Consider the following 23,154-nt stretch of genomic DNA (forward strand, 5'->3'; position numbering starts at 1 on the left):
CAGAAAGATCCTGGCGCTGTCCCCAGGGTGCCTGACTCTGTAGATAAAGCCAAAGCTTCCCTGGCCGGGAGCAGGACCTGTCATTCCTATTTCCCTGTGCTTGTCCCCAGCACAGACAGCCCCAGCTGGGAGGAGGAGGAGAAGGCAGACGGAAGAAGGATCCCTTATCTGCGGGTACTGGCTGGCAGCAGGACAAGGGCTGTGGGAAACGGGTAGAGCACCTCTGGGAGAGTGGGCCAGATGCTGCAGGGGTGTCCATGCTGTGGGGTTTTGGATGCAGTCAGAGGATCCAGGCTGGGGGAAAAGTGGACTGGGGTGGGGGGATTTGTTCCATTTTGGCATCTGGTATTGGGCAAGCTGCTCACCTCTGCCTGGTCTGTGCAGGGTCTCTCCCCAGGAACAGGGCTGCCCCTTTCCCAGAGCAGTGATTCCATTGTTACTGGAATCATTGTCCAGGTTATTGCCAATCCTAGCAGGTGCACATCACCAGCACCCAGCATCTGCTTCACACACCTGACAGCTTGTTCTCCTGACAGGTACATGGCACTGCTGGATGTGACGATGTGGGAATCCAGAAAAAAGCAATCCCCATGTGCACAAGTTCCCCCATCACTAGGGTTTTGGGAGCCATCTTAATGCTGGGTACCACTATCCAAGGAGAGGGACGGGGCAGCCCAGAGACTGTCTGCAGGGTCCTGGGTGATGAGCCTTCAGCAGTGGGGGAGGCCGGGGGGGAAAGGGTGGGGAAATGATGAAGGGGGCCAGAGCACTGGAGAGCCAAAAAAAGCCTGTACATTTGGCCCAGCCCTAGTGGGACTGTTCTTTTTGATGAGACATGAGAGGAGAAAGAATAAAACCAGAAAACCCTAAAAACAAGGGACAGCATTACCCAGTAGCAGAACCATGTCTGAGGCAGGGAACTGTGGGTGAATTTCAGGCACCAAAGCTTCTGAGAATCAGCAGTGGGGCAGGTGCCAGATCCACCTGTCCTTGGCCAAGCTACCCCACAGGTCTGGCTTTGCCCTGCCCTCCCTATCACAGCATCCACCACCTCACCTCTCTGAATTCAGGTAGCTCAGCTCTTTAGAACAAACATCCACCCTTCCATCAGTCCAACCTTCCATCCATCCATCCATCCCTTGGTCCACCTGGCCATCTCTCCACCCATGGTTTTCTCTTTCACCTCCACACAATTAAAATCCATTACCTGGACTGCTGTTTATCAAGGTGACTTTAAGGATCTCCACCTATTCACTCCAGTATGTGTCTGAGGGATTCTCCATAGGGAAGAAGGTGTGCCCTGCTTTGGTGCCAGCCAGAAGTTGGATCTGCAGAAGTCTGTTTTGACAGACACTGCTTTGAAAATGGGGTCTGGGGCAACAGGCACCAACACTTAACATCCATCCTTAGCTTTATCCAGTCTCCAAATTTGCAAATGTCACCACCTTGCCTGTGCAGGGGGTACCTCCCAGTGGCACAGGCAGGGCAGGAACACTTCCCATGCACATATCCTTGGCCTGACCCTTGAGCCTCATAGGAACATAAGCAAAGACCTCTCCAGGGCTCTTCCCCTCTCACATCCCAGCTGGAGAGGAAGAACCAGATCTGTCTCTGTCCCCATGGCACAGCTTCCCCAGCATGCTCGGCAGGGGCTGGGGGCACCAGGCAGATCACCACAGGAAGGACTGCCTGGGCACAGGGGTCAGGCTGCAAGTCCCCCACCTCAAGCACAGAGCACCTGGCACCTGGCTCTTGTCTCCCAGCATCGCCCACAGGAGCAGTGTGGGACTGGGCTTGGCATCAGAACCTCAAATTCCAAAGAGCCACAGCATGCCAACAGACTTCCAGGGAGGAGCATTTCTCCCCGTCATCACTCCCTGATCAGTAGCAACAGGAGAGGCTGGGGGCACAGAGGGGCACACACATGCTGGAGTTATACAGGGATTTTTTTCCACACTCTTTCCTTATAGAACAGAGAAGAGGGGAAAAAAGATGGAAAAAAATAGCAAAATAAAGAAAACCCAACAACTCCAATTTCTATCTTAATGAATAAATGAAATGCATCCCAAGAGGCAATTAAGTGCTTCGAACCAAACATATGTCACCTACATAAAAAAAAAATCCAGAGAGAAATCCAGCAGCTGCAGTGAAGGGAAAGAGGCATCTGGGTAACTGCTGGAGAGCAGGGGACCAGGGCTGGTGCTCCCACCATGGTGTTTGGATCCCTCAGGAAGAGGGAGTTCCACCATTGTGGGGGTTCCAAAGGCCCAGGTGTGTTCCCAGGGGCTTCTCCTATGCTAAGAACATCATTCTGCCCTGTGCAACCATCCACCTTTGTGCCCTGTGGGGACTGGGACCTTTTGCTCCTCTAGAGAACACTCAAGCCTATGTGATCTCCCTTCCTTTGTCCCTGTTGCTGTCCTTAGAGCGTGGCTGTGTCTCAGCCATCACCAGACATATGCCCAGTTGACACTGGTGGGCTTTGCTGCTGCTGCCTGAACTGGGGAAGGACTTCTCTGCAGTGCACAGGGGCAGAGGGTTGTGACAGGGTTGGGCATGACCTCAATCCTCACCCCAACACAGCAGCCACCCCAGGTGCACAGCCCATCTCCATGGATGTATGCCTGACCTCCATCCTCATCCCCAAATCTCCTTCAGACACCTGCACCACTGCCAGAGCCTTGATGTTGAGGACAGACATCTAGGATGAGAACAATGTGCCTCTTTTTCTTCAGTGCCCCCTGTGCCTCTTTTACTGGTCCAAAGGGGGGGAAGGCAAAAAGACCAATGCAGTTAAAAAACACCACGGATTTTCCTATGGCAATTCATAGCAGCAGCTGCACTGAGGAAGCCCCATGCTGTGAGGACTCCAGGCTCTCAACACTTTGAGCTCTTTGGAGAAACTGTGTTTTACTTCTTGTGCCATGGCCAGGACAGGGCACCCACAGCAGCCCCTACATCCCCTTGTGCCCCTCCGTGTCACATAGCTGTTGGCTAGTGACAGGCTGTGAAAGAAAAACACTCTTGATCCTCATGGGTTTTATGACCATCTTTTCCCTTTGGGAGGCCTAATCCAGACTCTTTGAATGTTTGAGTTTTGGGGTGAAAAGGGCTGAAATGCTGATGTCACATTCTGGAACATGGCAGGAAATCTTTCCTGATGTGGGAATTATGGGATTTATTCTTCTGTAGGTCTGCCCTGCCTACTCACTATGCCTACTGCTTTCAGAATGAGTTCATTCCCTCTGCACCCTTTCAGCTGAGACAACCCTGCCCAAATCCAGAGCACTGCCCTTTGCACAGCTTGTCTCTCCTTGAGTGAGGAATACAGGCTTTCCATGGTCTGGAGAGGGCTGAGACATTCCCTGCAGGAGCCTCCTTCTCTGGATTGTCAGAGGGGGTCAAGCCTCTGCATCCTGCTTTTGCTTACCCTGCCCACAGTGAGCCCAGGACCTTGGGGACCATGTCAGGAACTAATGGCAGAGAGCAAACCATGGCAAGGGGCAGCTCCATGGATCCTACGGACCCTATGCCTAGGGGGTGTGGGTACTCCAGGTCTGCTCACCACTTGGCTCATGGCTGCCTGGTCCCCATGGGAAATGCCCCTGGATTATTATTAATCCTAGAATCAGACAGGTTGGAAAAGACCTCTGAGATCATTAAGTCCAACCCTTGATCCAACCCCACCATGGTTCCCAGCCCATGGCACTGATGCCACATCCAGTCTCACCTGAAGCACCTCCAGGGATGGAGAATCCAACCCCTCCCTGGGCAGCCCATTCCAATGGCTGAGCACTCTCTCTGGAAAAAATTTCTTCCTAATATCCAACCTAAACCTGCCCCGGCAGAGCTTAAGACCAAGCCCTCTGGTCCTACTGCTGGTTCCTGGGAGAAGTGACTGACATCCACATGGCTACAACCTCCTGTCAGGGAGTTGATGAGGTCGCCCCTGACCTTCTCTTCTCGAGGCTAAGCAACCCCAGCTCCCTCAGCCTCTCGTCATAGGACTTGTGCTTGAGTCCCTTCACCAGCCTCGTTGCTCTTCTCTGGACCTGCTCCAGCCCCTCAGGTCCAGAGTCCCTGTGCTCCAGCACTGCTCCAACCACTGCCAACCATCGCAGCCATCACCTGGAGCACACACGGTCACAGCTCTCCCAGCACCCAGAGATACCCATAACAGTGCCCTCAAGCCACACCCTGCCCCTGCCCCAGGGGCCATGCCAGCGCCTCACACCAGCTCACCCCGAACAGCCCCTGTGCCCCCTGCCCTGCCAGCAGTGCCTCTCCCCTTCACTGCCATGCAGTGCTCAGCCTCTTCTCACCTCACAGAACGTGCACCCTGAGAGAGGAGAATCCGCAGCTTCCCAGCACCCACAGCCTCCTCCGGCCTCTCACCCCAAGGAACCCTCTGGAGCTGGACGGTACCCCCATGAGGGTCCGGCCCCAGCCTGGGCCTGCCTGCGGTGCCCAAGCACTCACAGTCTGGATGTGGCTGTCCAAGATGACACAGCTCTCCAAGGGGACACAGCTCTCCGAGGTGACGCTGCTTCAGGATGCTGCCGTCATCCGCAGGCTGGGGGACGCGGGTGGCCCATGCACTGCAGGGTGGGCAGAGCTGGGCAGCAGCTCCGTGACCACACTCACTGGGCAGCCTGGGCTGAGGAGGGAAAACACAAGCATGAGTCCAGCAAGAGGCAGAGCAAAGGAACTCGACAGGCCTGCAAGTCCACCCCTGGCTTCTCTAGCCCTGCTCCAAGTGTGGCCATGGACTCATTAGCTTATCAGGAACAACCAGTCCAGTGAATAGGTGGCAGTCACACTGCTGAGGTCAAGTGCTCAACGTCATCTGAAATCCCACTGGGATCCTGTCCAAATGGACAGCACCATTCCCCTGACTCCAGGAACTCCGTGGCTGTCAGAGACCAAGGACTGGGCTCTGGCTTTATGAGGGTGTTCAGGAATGTCAATGGCCTCCAGCCATGCAAAACTTTTGCCTTAGAACTGCTGATGCACTTAAAATCATGGAATCATTAAGGTTGGAAAAAGCCTCTAAAATCATTGAGTGCAACCAATTAAACCAGCACTGCCCCAAGGCCACGATGAACCCATGTCTCCAGGTGCCACATCCACACACTTTGTGAACACTTCCAGGAACAGTGACTCCACCACCACCCTGTGCAGCCTGTTCCAATGCCTGACCCCCCTTTCCCTGAAGAAATTTTCCCTAATATCCAATCTAAACCTCCCTGAGCCTGTGCCACCAAAACAGGGCACCTTCCTGCTGCTCTCTGCAAGCCTGGCTCACACACCAGTGACACATGCATCTGTCCTCCCTGTGCACTTCCAAAAGAGCAGCTTACACCCTGATCAGATTAGAGGAAGAAAATTGCATTGCAATAAATCCAGGGAGGGAACTGGCTGCCGAGGCTTTAATCAGAAGGGAGCCTTCAAGATAAGAGCATTAAGTGAGGATGAAGAAGCCTTGGTGCACGGATGGTCTGAGCTGGTCCCTCATCTGGGATGCAGCAGAGTGGGGCTGGCTTGCCATGCCCTGGCACCTGGGAGCAGCTCAGCACATCCCATCAGATATGATCAGTCTCTCCACGCCTGCGGAAGAGCGGGGCACAGGACACAGAGCATTGTTCCTAAAGTCCATATCTCATATAAGGAGCTTGAAATCCCAAGTGGGAAGAAGGACAGCACAGTCCTCACTGGGAGACCTTAGAGTAGGGTGGAATCTGTTCCACAGTCCCTCTTTCCAGTGAGGGGATCTGGCACCTCCCAGCTCTGGCTGTACTTCAGCCCCAAGTGGACACTGGTTTCCCTTCTCTGGGAAGTCCTTCTTCCATCTCTGGAATGTGGGGCAAGAGGCAAAGTGCACTCTGCAGGGCTCTGCTCCTCCCTCAGAGCCTCAGATTCCCTGAGAGCCATCCCCACCTGGCTGACCTTCAGCCCCAGCCCATGCACCAGAGATGAGATAGGAGCTGCTGCAGCAAGGCAGGCATAAGCTACTTGCTCTCCAACTTGCTCCTCTGGGAAAGCCAGGCACTCTTCCTACCTCCTGTCCCTGTAGAGATAATCCCCACAGCAGCACCAGGGGAGAGGGAGGGAAGCAGTGTCCACCTTGAATGAAAGCTGAGGAGAGCTGTCTGCTCCCATACGTGGTTTGCACCTGAAGGACCTGCGTCAGATGGACAGAAGCCACCTGGAATGCGATCAGTGGTGATACCTCAGGGGGAAGCCCTCCCTCCTGCCAGGGTGACCAGTTTGGCACCAGTGGGGACTGAACATGGGGGCAGTGGCAGGCACGGCCCTCCTGCGCTCTGCTGTCTCAGCCCTGGCTCAGCTGGAGATGGATGGAGACAGCCCTGCACCCTGGTGTAAGTAATTGAGGGAAGAACATTTGTAAGGCAGAAGACAGCTGGACTAAAAAGGTGAAGCCCAAAAAGCCTTAAATGAAAAGAGAATCATTGATGATGGATGGGAAAGCAGTACCGGAGTCCAGCTTCTCCCTGGATGTGCTGGTAAAAAGCAGCAAGACAAGAAGAGCTGAGATCAAACCACCAAAAGAACTTGGGCAGCCACAGGGGTTAGAATCAGAATCACTGAGGATGTAAAAGCCCTCTAAGATCATCAACACCAACCCTTAACCCAGCACTGCCAAACCCACCACTAAGCCAAGTGTCATGTCCACACACTTTTTGAACACTTCTGGGGATGGTGACTCCACCACTGCTCTGGACAGCCTGTTCCCATGCCTGACTACCTCTTCCATGAAGAAATTTTCCCTAATATCCAACCTAAACCTCCCCTGGCACACCTTGAGGCTATTTCCTCTCATTCTGTCACTGTTACCTGGGAGAAAAGCCCGACCCCCACCTGGCTCCCTCCTCCTGTCGGGGAGCTTTAGAGAGCAAGAAGGCTCCCCCTGAGCCTCCTTTTCTCCAGGATGAGCCGCCCTGGCTCTCTCAGCTGTTCCTGGTGCTCCAGACCCTTCTCCAGCTCCACTGCCCTTCTCTGGACACACAGGCTGTGTACCAGGTGTGCCCAGGTGACACTTCTGCCCCGCACAGCCCTGCCAGTGCCTCTTCCCCTGCAGTGCCAGGCCCTGGCCCTGCCTCTGCAGAGCACAGCTCCCCAAACATCTGGCGTGTGCTTCTTGAGGGCACCCAGAGACCACCCGGACACACTAGAAAGGTCAATACTGCAATTTGCTTTGCTAATTGCTGCTGATCAAATGTTTTCTTGGCAATGGGGGAAAGACATTTGGGTTGAAAAAAAGTAAATTGAGTTTGTAAGACAGAATAATTCCCAGCTTCTCTGTTTGCACCAGGGGCCAAGCAGACACAGCCCCCTGTAAAGGCTGTGTCAAGGTGAGGTGGTCTGGTCAGAGCCTTGGGACAGGTCCCAGCCAAGATGGGGAGAGAGTGCAGGAGCCAAGGTGAGCCACTACAACTGAGGAGGGTCAGACTTGTCACCCCTGGAGTGGCCTCCTCACCCCATCACAGTGGGGACACAGGGTCACAGTCTCATCACTCCAAAATCCCCCTTTGTGACTTGCCCCATTCTTGTCTTACCACTGCAGTCATTGGACCCTGGGCCCATCACAAGGCACAAACTGTTGTGCTGTCCTCCCTGCCTGACATCGGGCCACTGCCATGCCACCTCCACATACTCCTGGCACAGCCCAGGGACCATATCCCTACAAAGGCAGTCTCCAACAGGCTCCAATTCCTGTTCCCTCAGCCCCAAACACCAACCAGAGCCTCCCCATCCCAGCTGCCTCCCAAGCCATTTCCTGCTGGCTCTGAAACTCGGCTGGGGCTGGGAGAACATATGAAACTGTCTAGTCCCAGCAGGTCACTGCTGCACAGCACTGCCCTTCTTGGTTTTCTTCAAAAACCAGTTTGCTCCAGTGCCCTGGACACCCCACATACTCACAAGACCTTGAAACAAACCATGAAGCATTTGCCAGGAGGTTTCCCAGACTGAGAACCACAAGCAGATTCATTCCAGCCCCATCATTTCCCAGTGGGCTGGGGACAGTGGCATGAGGCTGGCCCAGGACTGCTCCCACACACATTGTCCCTGCTCTAAATGTCCCATCTCATTGCAGATCACATCACTGCAGGACACAAGCAGAAAGACCTTCCCCAGTATTTCCAATGAGGCCTACATCTGTCTTGCAGCTGGGTATCATGGGGCACAGAGGTGTTAGGCCTTGCCAAAGAGATCACAGGGAGCCAAAAGAAGAGCCAGGGATGGAGCTTGGATCTCCCAAAGCCCTGACTTGTGGCTTCTTGATCCCGCACTCAAGTGGACTAGGAGATGGAGCAGCTGGACAGTCTCCATCTCAGATGGATGGGAATGCTGTGTCTAATGGTGTTCAGGCTCTGCAACATCATTCCCTGGAGAAACACTCTGGATCATCACCCAGCAAAATCTGGGCAGCAAAAAGCACCAGGCTCCCATCCAGCTATGAGCTGCCATCAGGATCACTATGGTCAGGGTCACTGAAACCTCCCACTGAGGAATTAAAATCCATGGTGGAATATTAGTGCAGGAGTCCAGTCCCCCAGTGCACCAGTACAGCAGGACCAATGCTTGGGGACACTGGTGTTGAGTCTGAGCAACTGGCTCCCTCTTCCTGGACAGATATGACCATTGCCCAGGGCAGTGGGAGCCCCCTGAGACTAGGCACCCACTAGGAACTCATTAGAAATTTAAATGAGGAGAAGGTTCAAGGCACAACCAGCCCCAGCTGGGCTGGGAGGAGTCCCAGGGGTCGGGCAGCTCCAAACCTAAGGGGTAGAATGACTCCAAAAGTTGAGGAGCAGTCAGCAATGTATGGAATTGCCTGGTAGAGACAGATCAGAGGCAGCTCCATTCAGGGAAGTAGCTCCTCTTCTGCTGGCCAAAACCTTGGGTCCAGATTCCCTGCCTCAGGGTCGGACAAATGGACGGGAGTCAGGAAACTTTAGGGAGGGCTCGCAGTGCCACCGACCTGGAGGATGCAGATCTCTTCAGGGAAAGAGCGGGGTGGGGCTTGAGGGCCAGAGGGGTGTAGGGTTTCCAAGGAGAGGTTCTGCTGGTCCCCTCATGGACCAGGCTGGGTTTGGTTGTGGGCAAGCTGGAGAGGACAGGGGGGATGTCTGAACTCCAAAGGTACCTCAGTATCCCAGCAAGGCAAATACCCCCTAAAACAGCCACCAGCAGCTGTATGGCAGTGCAGGGTTTCCTTGGCTCTGTGCTTCCAGTGCTCCTTGGAGGTGAGGAATAATCTCACACCGCTGGGGTCTGTGATGGGAGCACACAGCAAACACTGGGCCCCAGGAAACGCTAGTGGGGGGTGAGGCTTGGGACCCCCATCCTAGACTACTGACGGAAGTGGGAGCAGCTCCTGGGTCCATGGCCAGGCAAGTTGAGGGGAAGCAGAAGGAAACCCAGACCTGAGCCATGGCCCCTGGCTCAGGGGCCAGAGGGAAAATCCATGTGTCTGCATCAGGCGTGGATCCAGCCCCCTCATACACCTTATGACCCACAGCCCCCTCCCACAGCTGGTGTCCCCTCCGTGCTGCACCACAGGCAGGAGCACATGGACCTTGGCATGAGGAAGGGGCACCTGGGGCTGACGGGCAGCAGCTGCTGCAGGTGCTTCCCGCAGGGTACTGTCATTGCTGAGGGACACTGCCATCGTCATGGAGCACTGCCATCGCTGAGGGCACTGCCATCACTGAGGACACTGTCATTGCTGAGGGACACTGCCATCACTGAGGGCACTGCCATCGCTGAGGGCACTGCCATCACTGAGGGACACTGTCATTGCTGAGGGACAATGCCATTGCTGCAGGGCACTGCCATCACTGCCCGACTCGCCAGACTGTTCCCTCCATCTGCTGAGCCCAGCACAGTTATTTCGTGTTTCCCAGTTGGATCAGATCGACTCTTCCCCTTTAATGCAATGAATGCGCTGAGCTGGAACAAACCTGGTCTGTGTGCAGAGGCCGGGCAGGGTATCGGGGACACCATGGGGGCCCCGTGGGGAGCCACAACCAGGACAGGTCTGGAAGCCAGCACAGCCCCAACTCCCATCCCGTGCCTCACATGTGCCCACACACATCTCCCCACTGCTCCAGGGCTGAGGGCCTGAGCATGGACAGGTATCTCTGGAGCGAAGAGCTTCCTCCTCAGACCTCCATCCAGGCACAGCTCTGCTCTTTCCCTCCTTCCCTTGCCCATTTCCCATGCTGCTTGACCGTCTTTCCAGCTAATTACCCTGCCGTCCTGCGGGCACAAGCCACGTGGCAGCTGGCATCTGCACTGGCTCCCAGAAACGACCTTGGCAGCTCAGAGGACAGTGGGAGCCTTTCTGCCTTCCAGGCTTCCCCCGAGGCAGACAAGGATCCTCCAACAGGAGGGACAATGTGCACTTCCAGCCCTGCAGTCGCTGCTCTCCAGTGTGAGCTCAACTGTGCCAGCTCCAGAGGAACCGAGCCCGCAGCTCCTGTGCTGGGACTGTCACCTCCACTGGGATCCCCCAGCACTATTCTCCTGAAGAAGCTTCCTGGCTAGATGTACCACCAGTCTCAGGCTTAGAAATCTTTCTCCCCCAGTTTTCCAACACCAGTTTCACAGCAGTACAGCCCAGAGACAGGTCTGGTTGCATCCCCGTGGAAGGTGTGCTGTGGAGAGGGGACTCAGCCACACATTGGAGGAACAAGAGCTGTATGTGGGGTCCTTTAGGGAGCAATTTGGGTGGGTGGCATCACTGCCACTGTCCCAAAACGCTTCTTCCCTGGCGCAAGGGGGGGTGGAGCAGAGAGGAGGAAGCTCAGTAGAAGACACTCTGAAGCTCTCTGGGATGACAGCCCTTGGTAACGCCCAATGTTGATCTGACAGAACACCCCCAGAGCCCCATGGCTGGGAGACCCCCAGGGTGGAGGGTCAGCAGGCACCAGCTGGTCCCAGAGAGGACAAGGCCACACAGAGTCAAGGTCCAGCTGCAGTCACAGGCAGTGACAGGACATGTGTAGAGATGCACTGGGCATTCCCTCAGCTGGGCAGAGGAGGGGATGGGGGGATGCCCTTGGCAGCTTGCATCCTGCCCTGCTGGGAGGAAGGGTAGGCAGGATGGGCAGCAGGCAGGGTTAGGGGATGGACATGCTGAGGGATTCCAGAGAATGAGGGTCCCATGGTGTTGCCTGTCCTAGGAACCAGGCCAGAGCCAGGTCAGTGCTCAGCCAGCTTTGTTTCATACCTCCATTCAGCCCAAGTTTGCTCTGACCTGGGTGCCAAAGGTTCATCTGCTTCCCAAGCTTCTGTGGCACTTTGGGACATGCTCCCTACAAGTGACACATTCTCGGGTACTTGGGCTGCACAGGGCTGAGGTGCTGGACTCCTCAGGAACTGAGATGGTGGCACAAGTGTCCGCATCCTGAGGAGCTCAGCACTCCCCTGGCTGGGTTGCTGGCTTCCCCTTGGGCCTCACCAGGTCCAGCTTTCTGTGTGGATGGGTTTCCTTCAGTTGCCTCCCCAAACAAAACCCCCCAGCTCCCTTCAGCTATCACATTTGCAGATTTCTTTTGCTTAAAATGATAACCGACCCCCTGCCATGAGGGGTTAGCTTCTGCCCTGCTGTAATAAAGAGGGAAGATGAAAAGACCAGGGGAAAAATTGCTTCTGCAGCACCTCACTGTCACTCTGGCTCTGTGCCTTCTGTCCTCATTCCTCATTCTCCTTTCCAGGAGTTGTCTGTAACCCTTTGGTAACACTCTCCTCTCTCCCAAAAGCCGGGTGTCCCTCCTGCCTGTGTCACCAGAGACATGTCACACATCCCTTTGATGTCAGGATAATGTATAGACCCAGCACTGTGTGCATCTGTGACAAATACAAACAGCCAGTTCTGTCCCAGATTTTGTAATGCATGGAGAAAAAGGGGAAACTAGGGGAAAAAAAATCTTAAGATGAATTCTCCCTGTCCAACATATACACACAGAACTGCTCTGAGCAGCCTGGGACACCAGCACCAGGGCTGAGCCAGGGACATGCAGGGCCCTGCAGAATCGGGGGATCCTGCACATCCCCCTGCCCTGCTGAGCCCTGGAGATGGCCCTGACAAGTCTCTGTGCCCAGAGATGACACCTTGCAACCTGGTGAGAGTGTGGGGCAGCTACCAATCCCTAGGTCTGCCTTACAGCAAAACAAGCAGCTCCAACCCCTAGGTTTGGCCAAAAGCTGTTTGAAGATGGATTTGCAGGAACACCTCACCCACTGGCAGTGCAGGTACCAGGGTTGCCCTGTTGAGCCTGGCACCTCTGGCAGCCCATGGCCCTGTGGGGCTGCTGCCAGCAGCCCTGGAGTCCCTGTTCCAGGCTGGCAGGTGCCTGTGGAGCCCCCAGAAATCTCCCAGTGTTCCCTCTGTACAGCTCCACTGACTGAGGAGGGGTTTCTCTGATTCACATGAGCTGGGACGTTCCTGGTTAAGATGGAGGATGAGCCCTTTCCCTGCTCTGCCAGTGTGGAAGCAGCCCTGGCTCCAGCCCACAGCCCCAGCCTTGGTAAACCTCTCCAGCCCTGGGGACCAAGCCCTGACCCCTCCAGTCCCACATGGTTTGGGACGAGTACAGGCAGGAATTGTCCCAGGAGGTGGTTCAGATGCATCCAGCATCCAAAGAAGATGGATGGGCACAAAGAAGTCTGTTCTTAGACCCTAGGGTTGCTCCTTGGCTTTTGGCCTCAGTGCAGCAGGGACACATACAACTGCAGGCATGGTCTAACCACGCAGGATGAACAGAGCAGCCCCCACAGACCCAGTGTGCCTCAGTCCCCCAGGCCCCATGGCAAGCAGCACTGTCGGGACAGCAGGCAGAGCTCATTGTGCCCCACAGGTCCCTCCCCACCTCTCACACTCAAGCATCATTTCCATTTCCACCTTCACATCTTGCTCCTGCAATGGCTTCACAACCAGCTTGGCACGTGCACCCTCCCAGGTACCTCTGCAGGCCAGACCTGTGCGTGCTGCCAGCACACGGGCAGAGAGGGTTTTGATCCATCAACCCTCCAGTTCATCTAAACCAGTGCCCATGCTGGTGTCAGCATACCCACTGCACATGGAGTGGCTGGATCCAGATCCACTCCAGGAGGGGAGGGCTTGTGGTGGGTTGGTCCCTGGTTTGCCTAAACCAGGCAGTGAATGTCTGGGGCCACCAACATCTCCGTGGGGAGTGTGACAAGCGTGGCAGGCTGGAAGGCAAAGTCCATGGCAGTGATGACAAGCTCCTTGAGACTATCTCCTCTCTGGATCCAGGCTCTGACATGTACAAACGTCCTGTTCCATGGTGACTCTGCTCTGCACAGTGACCCTGCTCCTCATGGTGACACTGCTCCATGCAGCGTTCACTCCAAACCACTCATAGCCAGGCCTGGCTTGAAGCTTGTCATCCAGGAATATCTCGTTCACCCCCACAGAAGCTCTCCCCTGCTGACTTAGAAGTTTCTGTAAGACCAAGGAGCTGCAGGGACTGCAGCTCCTGAGGCTGCTCACTCCCTGCTGCAGCCACACTGCCCCTCCATCCCACAGACACCTCCTCCTGCTCTTCAGGGAGCTGAGGGGCTCTCACCATTCCCTCCAGGAATATGTGGGCAGCCGCCTTGGAGTGCAGCTGTGGAGGGAGTTGCAAGAATGAGCTCCAAAACTGGAGTATGTGGCTCCTGAAGCCTCCACAGGTGTGACTCTGCAACCTTCCCGCAAAATCACTTTCTCCTTCTCCCTCTGGCTCTGGTTCAGACCCTCAGCACTGGAGGAGCTGTGGGGAGCTGGGACTGGAGGGAGCATGACCGCAGTGGTGTCCTGCAAGTTCAAGCTGCTCACCTGCCCTCTCCAAATGCTCCAGACCCTCCCTATTAATGGGAATCTGAGAGAGAGAGGTTGGGTTTATCTAAGCCAGAGTCACTAGAAGCCCCAGAACCCTGCTCTGTCATTAGTGTTGAGTAAAGCATGGTGAGTCACCACTGCCATTATCAACACTCTTCTAAAGGCTGGGGAAATGCAGCAGGAAAGTGCTGTTCCTTGAAGTCACTGCTTGTAGCTGTTTCCTTCCATCAAGATCTCTGTTCTGTGACCTGGGACTGGCTCTGACCCACCAGTCTGCCCCATGGGCAGCTGCCCCCTGGGCCAGGCTCTTCATGTGGGGGGTTGACAATATGAGCCATGTCTGCCCCACTCCCACAGCTCCTCTGTGCTTCATGGCTGCTCCTCGCACTGAGCCATTTATAAAGGTTAATGCATGCAGGACAGATATGCTTTTCCCAAGCTAATTGATGCTAAGACACCACCACGAAGGAGCTGCTCAGTGCCACCCGTACTGTGGTGAAGGCAGCGTGACCCTGTCCTACGTGCTGCTGCTCTCCAGTCCCTTGGTCTGCACAATGCCAATCCAGTCTGTCACCCCTGCTCATAAACCTGGAGCTTCCTGTGACCCCAACATCTGTGGTCATGCCCCTGCCTGTCACCTTTCTCCCAGCTCAGGCCCATCCACACCATGGCCACTGTCCTGTCCACGACTCTCCCACATGCAGAGAAGCTGCTGTGAGTGCCCACCTGCACCCCCCTCTGCCTTGCTCCTGTGCTCTGTCTGAGGGACACACGGAGACACTGGCACATGGGATACGCTGTGGCCATCACACCACACTTCTGCTCCACATGCAGCTCTAGATGGCCCCAGTGCAGCCCATCTCTGTGCCAGCCTCCTCTCCCTGTCCGTCCAGCCTGGGTCTGCTCCTGCTCACCACCTTGTCCTCTGATTACCACACGCCCTCATCCCCTCTTCCTTTACATCTTGTTTTTCAGCTTTTTGGTGTTTTTTTCCTCCCTTCTGCTCCCAGGTCTCATTTTATAATCAGCCTTGAAAACACAAACGCTCACCAGCACACCTAAGACCAGACCCACGCTGGGATGGGTTTGCCCTGGGGGGCTTCCTAACCCCAGCCCATCCCAACTCTAGTGTGGCTGTGCCCAGCTGGCTCACCAGTGGTGCAAAGGGCTCTGGTGACCAAGCACACTGCTCTGCTACCACCACCACCTCAGGAACAGCAGGATCTGTAAGACAGCTGTGTGCTGGTTGGCTTACGCTTAGTACCACAAAGAGAAATGAAAAGGAAGAGGAGGAATTGGACCTAAGACACAGGGGAGGACCATTCCTGCAGGGACCAAGAGGACCCTGCACACAGCCCTCATCCCTGCCTGGACCTGGTACTGGCCAGGAGAGCTCTGCTCTGTACTGCCATCCCTGTGTCATGCCCAGGCTGCAGGGCTAGACACTCAGATCTTCCTATTCAAACGGATTACAAATTACTGTCTGATTCACTAATTAGGACGGGAAGATGAGTGTGCTTCTGACAGTGCTCTTTAGCAGCCATTTAAAATTGCTCTGAAGGTAGCAAGGTGCCATGAGCACACCGCAGCAAGGAGCCACATCTGCTCCAGCCAGTGAGCCCAGGACCACCCCACCAGGACCATCCTGCCAGCCTTACTGCCAGCAGCTCTACCCAAACCCATCCAGCTCCCACAGCGAGTCCTGCCCTGCTGCAGAGCCTGCCCGGCTCCCAAGGATGTCCCCTGTCCATTTGGCTCCCAGCCCTGCTGCCTTTCCTTCGTATTTATTTAACCAAATTAAAACCTGCTTAGTGAGGCCAATGAACACAGGGGAGACAAATCAGATCTGCCTGGTGCTGCCAGGGAAGGGCAGCTTGGTGCCAGGCTGGAGCCACCTGCGCTGTCTCAGAGGGACACAGACCCTCCTTCCCATGAAGGGAAGTCACACCAGGAACTGGGCAGCAGCACAGCAAGCACACTCAGTTCTTGGGGTTCCCCTTGCCTCCTGCTTGGACATTGGTGGAAGGGAGGTGGATTTGGCTGGAGAAGGACTCCAAGAGGAAAGGCCTGTCTTGAGATGGAACTGCCAGAGAGGCAAGGGCGACGGGGTCCTTGCATATGCTGACAGGTATGGCCAGACCTCTGAGAGGACCCCCACAGCCCTGTCTGGCACAGGGGCAGCAGCCCTTTGCCTTCATGGTTTGGGTGATGGCAAGTGTGTGGAGCCTGCTCTGAACCCCTTCCACAGAGTGTGCAGGGACAGGACACTGCCCCAGCCCAGGAGCAGCAGCAGAGCCACTGCAGCCCCTTCCGAGCTCTCACTGTCCCTGGCAGGGCCCCTGTGTCCCATGTAGTTCCTTACAGGACCTGGATTCTCTCTCCTGGGTGAGAAGCTTCCTCCAGATTAGGTAGGAGGACAGGTCAGTCCAGGACCACCTCAGGAACAGCTCTACAGCTTCGGCCTTCCCAAAAGTCATCTTAGTGCTGATCCCCATTCCACAGCACCACAACCCTTCCAAATCCCAACCCACTGATGGGCACAAAGGCAGACAGACCAGCTCCCTCCCAAAGTGCTCCAAGACTTTCCATAGGAGAAGAGTACAGAGCCAGAGCTTGAAAGTACAAGCTTCATCCTAAGAGCACCAGGGCAGGGATCCCCCTGCCCTTCACCCTGGTAGGACCCACCCTGGGGTCTTCAACCCTGCTCAGCCCCAAGTGCTCCCTGCAATCCCTGGGTACTGAGTCCTGACCCTGCATTACCCAAAAAAAGAATGCAAACCTGCTGAGAAAGCAGAGGGAGGGGACAGGAGAGCTCAGGTCCAAGCCTAGGCACCCACAGAGGAGCAGCTTCATCACAGAGCCAGGCCCAGCCACTACTAGAGGAGTTACAGTAGCATGAATGAGTGCTTTCGATCTTAATGAGTCAATCTACCTGTAAAAGCTCTTTATATGATCTGAGAGAAAACAGGACTTGCAGCCACATTTTTATGTCATATGAGTATGTTTTTTGCAGACACCAATTTCCCAGGGATGCCAGCACAGCAGCTGGGGGAAGAGCACTCTGTGCCCAAACTACAGTCCCCCACCACGCCAGTTAAAAGTGGAGCTCCATGGACTTCCAGGGGAGGCAAGATTCCACATTCCCATTATGATAGTAGTTAAAAAAACCCAGTAAATTTTGATGGAAAAATAGACATTGTCCTTTCTCTATTGGGGAGGAGATGGTGACGGCAGAACAAGGTGCTCAAGGAGGTGATGACAAGCCCCTGCCCAGCAAAGACCCCATGCACCTGGGCTCTCCCTTTCCCTCATGCTTGAATCTCAAGGACAGAGCCTATCCTGCCAGCCAGGCTCTCATAGAAAGAGCTGTGCCAGGGCTGTCTCCAGTCCCCAGTAGGTCCCTGTCCGTTTTGCCAACAAAGGATCATTTTTTCCAGTGCCTCTTGGAGCAAGGTACGGGTGCTCCGGGTTTGATTCTTTGGCTTCTTCCCAGTTTCACCTTTCCAACCGTTGGGGAAAACAGGAGAGTTGGAGCCTGCTTCATACTTGAGATGATCTCAAATCCACAGTTTTGGATTTGTTCTTGTGAATCCTTGTGAAACACCCCTCCTTGTGAATCCTGTGAAATTCCCCTTCCCAAGCAATACCAGCCAAGGTCCTGGTGCCAGAGACCCTCAGGTCTCCGTGGGGAGCAGCGCTGTGCCCATGCTGGTCCTTCGTGCCTGCAGGAGAGGATAAATGGAGCCATCCTATATAGAAACGTCCAGTTGACCAGAAAGCCATCCCATCTCATCGGCAGAGAGAGGAAGGTGCAGGAATGGCACTGGAAATTAAAATGTGTCAATGAAAAAGCAAGCCTTTTCTCCTGACAAGGCAGGCAGGGGTTCTGAGGGCCCTGTGCTGGGCAGCAGCTGCGCTGATCCTCAGGGGGATTGGAGGGGTGACCTGGGGGTCTTCCTGGCCACAGAGCTGCCAGGATACTGCAGAGCACGGGGGACCCTCTTGAGGTACCTGGGCTGGGTCCAGAGCAGAGCTGAGTCCTCGCCAGCTACAATGATGGCTTGGTCTCCACCATTTTGGCTTTCCAATGAAAAATGCCTCTCCATACTCTGGCAGCATTGCCAAGGACAGGAGATGCCATGTACCGTAGGAGCCTCCAGCATTACCCCTGCTCCTCTTGCCCTGTTCCCAGCAGCTCTGTCACAGCCGGGTGGGTCTTGGGAAAATGTGGAGGTTTCTAACACCCCTCCTACACTGGGGCCTCACCACAGGTTACTACAGGGACCCCCAGACAGGCTCCTCTGCCAGCACTGAGGCAGAAGAGTCCCACCTGCACCCCTTTGCACTCCACAGATTGAGACACGGCCAGGGCAGGTGCCCAGGGTGGGCCAGGGCTCTTCCTTGCACCAAGTTCCCCAGGGCCACAATATGCTGTGACTTCTTCTCATGGAAAAGGTTCTCATATACCCCATGGTCCCAGGCATGCCCTCGGGGAGTCATTCCCTGCCCAGTGTGGGGGATGACAAAGCAGCTGCCCTTCTCCCTTCTGCCCCTCTCACTCCCAGGAGAAAGCCCCAAGACCTGAGCCCTGAGCCTGAGGTAAATGAACATCCCTTCCCAGGGATGTTACAACAGCCTTCCAACTCCAGTGGAAACCAGTAGATCAGCGTAATTTGTGGAATTAAACTTACTTTTCTCTTTCTCTGAAATTGTCTCTGGGCCTTTGTCCACAGAGCCTTGGTTGTTCCTGCATCTGTCTGTGGGATGCTCATGGAGCACACACTGCACAGAGTACCCACAGATCCACCCTGGACCAAGATGGGATCCTGGTAGAGGGACCCTGATGGAACAGGTGGGTGCTTGGTCTGAGCCCAACCCTGTGGAGGAACTGGAAGTGGCTGAAAGGAGTGTGGATGCCAAACACATTCCTGGCTGCTGGCAGGGGCAAAAATGGCTGGATTTGGTGTTTGTGATGTCATAACCCCTAAGCAGGAGTTCCCACAGAACCATAGAATCTCCTGAGTGGGAAGGGACCCCCAAAGATCATCGAGTCCAATTCCTGGCCCTGAACAGGACAGAATGCCACAGAATGTGCCTGAGAATGTTGTCCAAATGCTCCTTGAGTTCTGTCAGGTTTGGGATTGTGACCACTTCCCCGGTCAGCCTGTTCCAGTGCCTGACCATGCTCTGGGTGAGGAACATAAAGGGTGTATAAAGACTTCCTCGGGAGTGTGATCCATGCTCAGCTCCTGCCAGCATCACCTCCCCAAGCCTCTCCTCCTGTAGGGTCCCCCAGAGCCACCAACCCCACAGCAGAGGAGAGGAGACATGGTCATCTAGCAAGGAGACCAAGTACTGCGAGGGAGGGAGCCAATTGGTGAGGGTTCCCCGCCCGCGAGTGGTTCACCTTTGCTGGGACAAGCAGTGCCACCAAAGTAGGGCTGCTGGGCTCCCGGGGCCGTGGCAGCACAGAGGCTTCCTTGGCACGGAACAGGGCGTCTCTTCTAATTATATCGGCTCTGTCCCACAAAGAGCAGCTGGGAGCTGGGGTGCCCTATTTACACAGTCCTTCTCTAGGCCCAGCAGCTGCAGTGCTGGCAGCCAGCCCGCCCCAGGCCTCGTACTGGGATGGCCCCACAGCCTTCAGCCTCAGCGGCTGGAGGAGGGGAGCAGCAGCCACATCTCCACACCCAGCCAGGATGGTCTGGCACAGCCTGGATGGAAGTTTGCTTCTGGGAGGTTGCTAGTTGCATGAGTCTGGGTCAGTGTCCAATGGATTGGTGGTCTCTCTTCACCCCATCCTCCAGCACCTGGACTGGCTCATACTGGGCTCCCTGAGGGCTGAGTGATCCCACGCTGCCGACAAGGTCTGAGCAGCACACTGGGGCCAGCAGGGTGCTCCTGCAAGACACTGGAGCTTGTGGCCAGGGCAGGCTTGTCCTCAGTCACCACCTCCCACAAGCAGCCATGCTGGAGCCATGGAGGGGTCTGCAGGACAGGGACTCCAGCTACCTGTGAATGGGTGCCCTGGGCACCCCAAAAGCAACAATGTCTTCACACGTCTGTGTCCCTCTCCCTGCTCAGCACTTGCCTTCCTTCTCAGTTCAGCCCCTGCCCCGGAAGGTCCCATCACCTGCCCTGCAAGGTCATAGTAGAATACCAGAATTCCAGAATGGCTTAGGTTGGAAGGGATCTTAAAGCCCATTTTGTTCCACCCCCTGCCATGGACAAGGACACCTTCCACTAGACCAGGTTGCTCCAAACTCCATTCAACCTGGAGGTCACTGGAGCCATCAGGAGGTAACTGCCACCTCAGACAGCACCCAGCCTCTGCCATGAGCAAACTACTCCTGCCCGTGATGAGACAACTGGAATGAACACACTGATGCTGGAGTTATTCTCCGGGTTGGAGAGTGCCAGGCAAGGGACTGGGCAGGAGCCAAGGGCACTCAGAGCTGGTGCCATAGTGGGACACAGAGGAGAGAGTGACAAAGGATTGGTGGATCCAATCCAAAGTTCTCTGTGTTCACCTCCCAGAAACTTCACTGTGCTCTGCAGGTCCTGGCACAGTCCCCTCTCTCCTCATGCAGGAACTCTGGATGCTCCAGTCAGCAGCCTGCCCAAACAACACTGGAGACCCAGCCCCTCTGTATATGCTTGAAGATGCCCCTTGGACGTCCCTGGGAGCTGGTCCTGGGGCATACCCTCCTGCCCTGCACCCCAGCTCAGCCATGACCCCAGAGGCACTGCTGCTGGGGTGCTGGTGGCAGGCATGATCCCGCTCCAGGTGGCTGGCAGGTTCCCTGATCCCAATCTGAGGGAAGCCCAGGGATTGGGGAGCAGCTGGGGGCTGCCTGGCCCCTGCCACCCAGTGGGATGATGGTTTAATCCCCCTACGTTATTTCAGTTGCTAGGTGATCAAATTATCCATCTGCTTGTGACAGCATGGGAGAGTGCTGTGAGTCAGTCCCTTCCACAGCCAGCAAAAGGGGTTCACTCCAGCCCACCTCCAGCCTGTCCTGGGTCCCTCCGTGCCCACGGAGTGCTCCAATGGCAGAGCCTGCCATGGACAGGGGAAGCAGGTCTTGCCCAGAGAAGTGAGGCTGCCACGGGGCTGTAGGCACCTTGCCACATGCTTCTGGAGAACAGGACCCCTGTGGCATCCTGGAGAGCACAGTTGAGCTGTGTCCTCACTGCACCACCCGGCAGGAGGGGTTTGTTCTTTCTGTTGTATTATATTGGATTGGAGCCCCTGGTGGTCTAGTGGTAAAGGCGCGGCGCTATCACCGCCGAGACCCGGGTTCGATTCCCGGTCAGGGCCACTCCCGGGCAGGTGGAGCTCGTTAGCCCTTAAAGGCAACCCACCTAAGTCCTAAGAACCTCACTGCCACTGTCCAAGCTCGCTTGGCCCTGGCAGATGAACCTTAGGATTAAAGGGTGGGCTCAGTTCCGCGCACACTGTGTCTCACCTAAAAAATCCAATGCGCAGGCTGGAAGGTGTAAAGACCTTCCCCGGATCTTCGCTTGCGAAGACTGGCCATTATATTGGATTGGATGTTAGGAAGAAATTCTTCCCTGTAAAGGCAGTGGTGAGGCACTGGCACGAGTTGCCCAGACAAGCTGTGGCTGCCTCAACCCTGGAAGTGTTCAAGGTCAGGTTGGATGCGGCATGACCTAATGGAAGGTGTCCCTGCCCATGGCAGACAGTGGAACAAGATGGTCTTCAAGGTCCCTGTTGTTAAGTTCCCTTCCAAAACAAACCACTCTGTGATTATGTGATTCATTTCAGAGCAACTTTGAGGGATCAGATGAGCCCCACTAGAAGCACAGGCAGGTTTGGTGTTACCCCCTGGGACAGCCCAGCACTGTCAGCACAGCCACTCAAGCCCCTTCCCCCTTCCTCAGGGACGTCCCTACCCATGCACACTATGAACTAAGGGAAAACCATCAGGCTGCTCAAGAGAGCAAGGCAGAAAGACAACACTTTGAGAGAAAATAACATTTTCCTAAAGTGTTTGAAGTCATTTGGAGGAGGAAAGTGGGAAGGAAGAGAAATAAGAGAGAGTGTGTGTGTGTGATGCGTGCGTATGTGAGAGAGTGACAACAGGAGCCTCCCTCCCTGCAGAGGAGAAACCATCTCAGTTTCTCAGGTTTGGGAGTGTTGAGACACTGGGAAATTAAAGCAATGCCCACAAAACCTGTTTGGAAAGTCCAGTTTCCTTAAATGTAGACGCTGAACAGAGCCTTCTGCTGCCAATGGACACACACTGGGCTGGGGTGGCTATCCCCTGCCACATGCAGCCTGCAGCATCTGAAGACCACCAAGGCCACTGGAAATCTCCTGTGAGGTACATGGGCCTTGCAGGAGCATCACTGGCCATGTGGAACTACGCTGCAGGGATAGAGCAGGGTGGCCACCCCAGGGTTTGCCCATCCCAAAGAAGAAGCCCTGAAGAGGGGTGAGGCACACTATGCAGGGCAGAAAAGGGACAGAAGCATGGCAGAGCAGCTGAGAGCTGCCCAAAACTGCCTTCTCTGCCTTCTGCCACAGCATGCTGGCAAAAGACCCTCTGCCTGTCCCCTCCTTCTCACCCCATGCACCCTGTGCCGTGCCAGGAGCTCAGTGAGCACCAAGGAAACCACACAGCATCCCAAACTCAGTGCCATGCAACCCAAACCCCGGGAGTTGAGCTGGTGGCCTCCATGCTTCTCTCCACAGCCCAGCAGCTATCACGACTTCTTAGTGCAAAGAGACTCATTAATGAAGTGGAAAAGGAGGAGGAGGAGCAGGCTGAATGGTCTGTCCTAAGGGACGGGACAGTGCAGCAAGGAGGAGGAGGAGAGGGTTCAGCATTGATCTCAGGATAAGCAGCCACTGGAGAGAGAGAGAGGAACAACTGTCTGGAAAATAAGTGGGGGTGGAAAGGCCGAGGGGTGCAGTGGGCTGGGCAGGCAGCCAGGGGTGGAAGCCATGGAGGTGTGGGCAGGAGGGGCACAAGGAAGGGATGGTGCCCCCAGAGCCACACAGTCCCATCCACAGCAGCCTCCACCAAAAGGCAGGAAGCAAAGGGAGGCCTGCAGAGCCATGGGAAGGAGGGTTGGGTCCTGGGGGATACTCATGACCTCCCTCCCAGGGCTGTTCGCCCCAGCTGCACTCCTTGCCCTGGACCTCAAGTCTCTCCATCCCTTTGCCAATGCCCAGCACCCTGGCATGGTCATGAGCCTGCAGCTTCCCAGCAGTAGCACTGGTGGAGGGAGGAAGACAAACTGGGTTATGTGGG

At 55.5% G+C, this 23,154-nt stretch overlaps 1 protein-coding gene across 8 annotated transcripts in view; it reads right to left on the minus strand.

The window, feature by feature from the left end:
• DLGAP4 (DLG associated protein 4) overlaps positions 1 to 23,154 on the minus strand; it is a 150,633-nt gene that overhangs the window by 120,588 nt on the left and 6,891 nt on the right. For 5 of the 8 annotated variants that reach the window (XM_050313501.1, XM_050313503.1, XM_050313507.1 and 2 more), the window contains exon 2: positions 4,480 to 4,657. The exons of 1 other annotated variant lie outside the window; for it this stretch is intronic. The gene's annotated coding sequence lies outside the window, so the exon portion shown is untranslated. 2 more of the 8 variants (XM_050313502.1, XM_050313505.1) reach the window with 2 other exon arrangements.

This window comes from Myiozetetes cayanensis, unplaced genomic scaffold (genome assembly GCF_022539395.1).
Source record: "Myiozetetes cayanensis isolate MyiCay16 unplaced genomic scaffold, myiCay2020 scf19, whole genome shotgun sequence".
Taxonomy (NCBI): Eukaryota; Metazoa; Chordata; class Aves; order Passeriformes; family Tyrannidae; genus Myiozetetes; species Myiozetetes cayanensis.